Source organism: Coptis chinensis, chromosome 7 (assembly GCF_015680905.1).
Source record: "Coptis chinensis isolate HL-2020 chromosome 7, ASM1568090v1, whole genome shotgun sequence".
In the NCBI taxonomy this organism is placed as follows: Eukaryota; Viridiplantae; Streptophyta; class Magnoliopsida; order Ranunculales; family Ranunculaceae; genus Coptis; species Coptis chinensis.
Genome location: NC_141462.1, coordinates 4,361,152 through 4,367,151, shown reverse-complemented (window position 1 = coordinate 4,367,151; position 6,000 = coordinate 4,361,152).

Here is a 6,000-nt window from a genome sequence, read left to right as displayed (position 1 = left end):
GCATTCAAGAACCAACAACAACGAATGAAGCAAGACTTCTAACATTCAAGAACCAACTTATTATAATTCATTATACATTGAACAATTATGAAAAATACAAAAACACATGCAAGCACCATTTTGGTAACTTATGGATTAAGACCTAAATCTACAATTATTAAACATAAATATATCATTGCCTTTGAGCATAACACTTAACTTAATTAAAACAATAGGCAAATGAGCGATAAGCAAATAAGTTAGCCGCAAAAGGGGAGGAACACCAAGTTTCACATTAAAATACAATCATTTTTAGAAGTTAGAACTTAAGACACTACATACCATATTCTAATAACCGTGAGGCATTGACATAGAACCAAGTGATTTTCAAGAGGAAGTTTTAAACCTAAAATGCATTGAACCCGAATGTATAGGTTTATATTGATTTTATTGTCTACTCTTTAAGCGGACAGAGACATGCATCCAAGCCGGATCTCTAATTTTGCAACCATAAACCCAAACTTCACCAATTATTTCTCAAAACATTCAGTTCATATAAAATATGAATACCGACATCAATACTAATAAGTGCATACAACAACCGTGATATAACTAAACAATGTGTGCGAAGTCCACTCACTATTTCCAGATCAAAGGAAGCTTCTTGGTCCTCTTGTAGTAACGAGTGAGCTTATGAATCCTCGCTCTCAACCAAAATCAGCCTAAACTTGTTGTCCTTATCCTTCCCCTGTTCCTCTCCAAATGCTTATGGATAGCAACCGGCTTCTTAATCAAATGGTACAGATCTTCAGAATTTTAGGTGCAAGCCCTACAACCCCACAATATAAAGCAACCATTTTAAAACTAAAATACAAAAACAAGTGAATAAATAAATAGAAAACAAAATGGATTAGTACCGTGGGACTTGAGAATATGCAAGATCTTTAGCACGAGTAACACTTTTGAAAATCTTGTGATAATCACGAAGAAGCACACCGATTTGAGATGGTGGTAAACTCTTCTTAGCAAACTTACAGATGTTATCCAAAACCGAAAACATTATAAAAAAAAAATAAAAATGATGAATAAATATTATAAAATAGATTTGAGGTTTTATTGCTTACATCTTGAGATTGGACTTTGAGCCTGGTGAGTTTCTCTTGTATGCCAAACCGTATGCTTCATCGAAGAGATCTAGTTATAAAAAGCTTGATCATCAAATTTCTTGTGTGTTCATAACTGAGATCTAGTTATAAGAAGCTTAGATCGAAAATTGAGAAACTTTCTGAGACTGAATAATGTTCTCTGAAACTGAATAATGTTCTTGTTGATAAGAAAATTGATTAATTGTTTGGTAAACAATTTTTCTAGATTCGAAAATTTCTGGAGTGGAGAAGAGGACGACCGTGAGAGATGATCAAACATTTCGCATTTTTTCGTTTTTTGGTTTCCGAAATACTTTAAAATCTTGAAATATCGGATATTTGAGTGAATTAGATCTGATGATCTAGAGAAGAGATCCAAGGGACCAGAAGAAGTGTGAGATAAGGGTGTCACTATAAGAGTGGCACTCTAGACAAACCGTTTTTTATAAGCAGACAATGTTATGCTGCATATAGTTGTAATGTGTTTTGACACAAAATTCTCTATATTCTTTAGGTACCCTATTCTTTATTGTGTGAAGTTGTCTACATTATCTGCACTGGTAGAGTTCTAAGGGAAGTTGCCAAACATGTTGAATAAACATCAAAACATACAGAACAATGATCGGGTGCTTGGCAACAAAACGGTGATAATTTTTATTCCACCTCCGCGCATAAAAAATGTTGTATTTGACCCAAAATCCAAATCAAGTGAAACACAAATTTATTGGATGAGAACAACCATTGTTGCGATACAAATTATTGAAGGAAGGATCGTATGGTTTGACAGTTGGATCGAAATTCAGGAAAACCCCAAGAATAAGAATCTAATAAGTCATACCATTAATTAATTATTATCATAAAATATACATGGTCACTTTTTTTGGTTTTTTAAAAATGTTTACCTGTGTAATTTTTTTTTTTTTGTTTTAGATATAAGAGTTTAGCGGACAAAATGAGAAGTGATCGATAGAGCTTATCTTATATTTGTTTTAATAACTGATATAAATTAGAGTTCTTGAATTTAGATATTACGCATTTCACTCCACATTTTATTATTCTCTATATATTAACATCAGAGTGCACCATAACCCTCACAATGAACGAGGGGGTATCACAAGAATCGTGACTCGTGACTCATAGATCAAGGAGTAAAGGTTGGAACACTGCTCCTTCGAAAATTCAGAAGTTACCCCCACCTAAGAGTATCTTTAATGGTGAAACTTCTTGAATACCAAATACTAAATTTTTTAAAATTTGGTAAAAATTATTTTTAATTGTGAAATTTCTTAAATATCAAACCAAACACCAAATCGGCTCTAATTTAGTGTTTGTTTTGATTCGTATCAAATATACGTTGCAGTGTTTCGAACACCGCGCGACTTTTCGAACACTAAGTGGGTGTTCCGAAAACAATGGCTATGTTGGACTTTATTTGGCGCAGTTTTAGAAACACCTAACGTACATTTGGTCTTTACTTTTTTATGTTTCTACTGAAGTTATTTGGTATTTATTTAGTTTGGTGTTGGTTTGGTAAAAAAAAATTGGTATTTTTCAAGTCTCACCATTAAAAATGCTCTAACTATTCGTCTATTCTTCGCGGTTGACAATAATGTCAGGAAGTATTCATCGAAAAAAACAATAATGTGAGGAAGCTAATTAAGAAATTTAATATTATAGACACTTGTATAGTTGTATTTTTACGTTTTGGATTGTAATACTTTTCATTTTATAACAACAGATACAATGGACCTTCCACGGTTCCACCACAGAGGATATGTTTTCTGAGATACAGAAGATACGCTTGTACTTAAAATGGTTTTTTTTTCTTAGTAAGCAAAGAGTTCATTCCTGAATTGTAACCTAGTGTGACAAATCGTGGAACCTAATTAATTAATTTATGTGCACAAGCCATGCCCAAAGTTTGGATTAGGAAAAGAATTGATCTGTTAAATTTGCTTTTAAAATTTAAAAAAAACACAGAAAAGAAAACGCTGAAGGCCTGAAAGTGCCACATTACGTTAAATTATTATATTTTATTCTCACATATGACTTTTCTAATTCTAGAGTTAAACATTGGTTAAACTCAGATCCATCTTCAATCTTGATGTTCCTATCCACTAGGCAAGGCCTAAAATATTAAGTTTTATGCTATTAGAGTATCTTTAGGAGAGAAACAAAAAAAACACCAATCAATTTCAGGAGAAATATCAAATATTCAACATCAAATGACGCGGTTTTAAATAAACCTCGCCATATAGCCCATGCGATTTTCTCAAAACCGCGTCACTAATGGTTTTCTCAAAACCCAAGTCCACACGATTTTCCAGAAACCACGTACAATAATCGTTTAACCCTCTAATCCTGCGTGGTTCTCTTCATTTTTCATGTTCTCTCTAATCCTAAACTCATCTCCTTAAAAAAAAAAAAAAAAACTACCGAAACTCGTGACGATTTTTCAATAGATCATTCATCTTCTTCTTATTCATTTTCTTCTGATTCATCTTCTTCTTCATCATCGAGCTCGAGCTCTTCAAATAATAACATTGCAATTAAGCGTTGTAAAAAATTAGTGGTTATTGCTCTACCTTTGGTCCGACATCGTTTGAGTTTATTACGCCAGCAAAAAGCATAGTTTTCTTATAAACCATATGGTGGTTTGAAGAAAGGAATAAATACAAGAATCGTCAGTACGAGGCAACACTGGCTCGTGTAAATACTAACTACTTCAGCGCAAATTCTATATTCACTGACCACGACTTTCGACGCCGATTTTGTATTGGTGAGTCATTATTTACTCGTATTTTCAATCATTTTAACCATAATGTACCATATTTTCAACAAAAAGTTAATAATGCGGATAAGTTTGGGATTCACCCAAAAATCAAAGTAATTGCTGCTATACAAATGCTTGCTTATGGGTTTCCAGCTGATCTAGTAGATGACATGTTACATGTTAAGTTGCTGAGCCAACTGTTCATGAATGCATGCACTATTTCTGTGATTGAATTATTATAATTTTTGGAGGTGAATACTTGCGCAAACCAAATGCTGCAGATATTCAGCGTTTGCTTGAAGAGTCTGAGAAACACAGATGGCCTGGAATGCTATGAAACATTGATTGCATACACTAGCAATGTAAGAATTGCCCATCCGCATGACAAGGGTCTCACAATGGCCATGTGCATAAACCAACAGTGATTCTGGAGGCAGTTGCTTCTCGTGACATGTGGATTTGACATGTTTTTTTTTGGAATGGCGGGTTCTCACAATGATCTTAATGTGTTTGATTGCTCACCAATATTTGATGATATAGTTAATGATGAAGCTATTCTTTGTAACTACACTGTGAATGTGTATCATTATGATATGGGTTATTACTTAGCTGACGGTATTTATCCTAATTATGTCACCTTGATTCAAATGATTGCTAAACCGACTGTTACACAAGACAAATATTTTGTAAAGAAGCAAAAAACTGCTAAAAAAGACATAGAGCGGGCGTTTGGTATATTGAAGTCGTGTTGGACTATTTTAGCGAATCCGTGCAGGTTATGGTATTTGGAGACCATGTGTCACACCCCAAATTTCGACAGAATTCGGAAAAACATTATTTGTTCCCGACTCTTCGATCTCCGAGGTGTGACGCACTCTCCACTTCCAAAAACCCATAAACAGTTTAAATATGCGGAAAATAAAAACCAATAAAAATTTTAACTTAAACAAAAGTCTTCTTCATTACCAAAAATTTACAAATGAAAATACAAATAACTTTGTCTCGACTGAAACTCTATATCACCTCGAGGGAAAACAAAACATATCCTGAGATGCAACGCTAACGGAAACCACAAGCAGCAACCAATCTTCTTCAACACTAAACCTGTCAAAACTTATCAACTATGTTCATTGAATGAACACACCCGATAAGCAAACATGCAAATCGGGTCAGCATTATAAAAATGCTGGTGTGAGTAGCTCTAAAAACAACATATACTTATACAAATATATACATAATCCATACGGCAGTTAGTTCCTCCACCGAAGCTTTAACTTTCAACGACTAATATAACATACTCAAATACAATAATTAAAGGCGGGTAGTTCCTCCATCGAGGCGCTTTAACTTCCCACTAACCACACAACAAACTATCGATCGTGAATAAGGCATGTAGTTCCTCCATCGAGGCCTTTTAGGTTCTAACTAAACAAATAACCAACCAAACATATTACCATAATTAGATTATTTCGGGCTTTCTTTGTGTGTCCCTAAAATCACGTCAGATCTATGTCTTACCTAGTTTCCCTGGCTACCACAATCGCTACCCAACGCTTAACATGTACATCCACATGCCTCCCCTTATATAATGTACCACTCGATGCGTAACCACCACGTCGGGATGCGCGACACCGTAAATCCTCACACGGAAGCCATTATATAAGTAATGTCACTATTCGGCATAAAATATCGCAAGCGTCTCGTTCTATTTTATGAACGGAATAATCAAGCCACTATTCGCTACGATTGCCCCAACACATGGGTCAATCAACATCTCATATATATACAACATCTTATATATCAAGCCACTATTCGGCTACGATTGCCCAACACATGGGTCAATCAACATCTCATATATATACAACATCTTATATATCAACATCTTATATATCAAGCCACTATTCGGCTACGATTGCCCAACACATGGGTCAATCAACATCTCATATATATACAACATCTTATATATCAAATCGCCCACACATGGCAGATCACATGAGTTGTGGTAGTCAGGTTCTAGGATTTTCGTTACGTAATTTATTCAGGTGTCATACATTAATGACTCATAATAAATTCCACTATATCACATGCAGGTCAATTACCTTA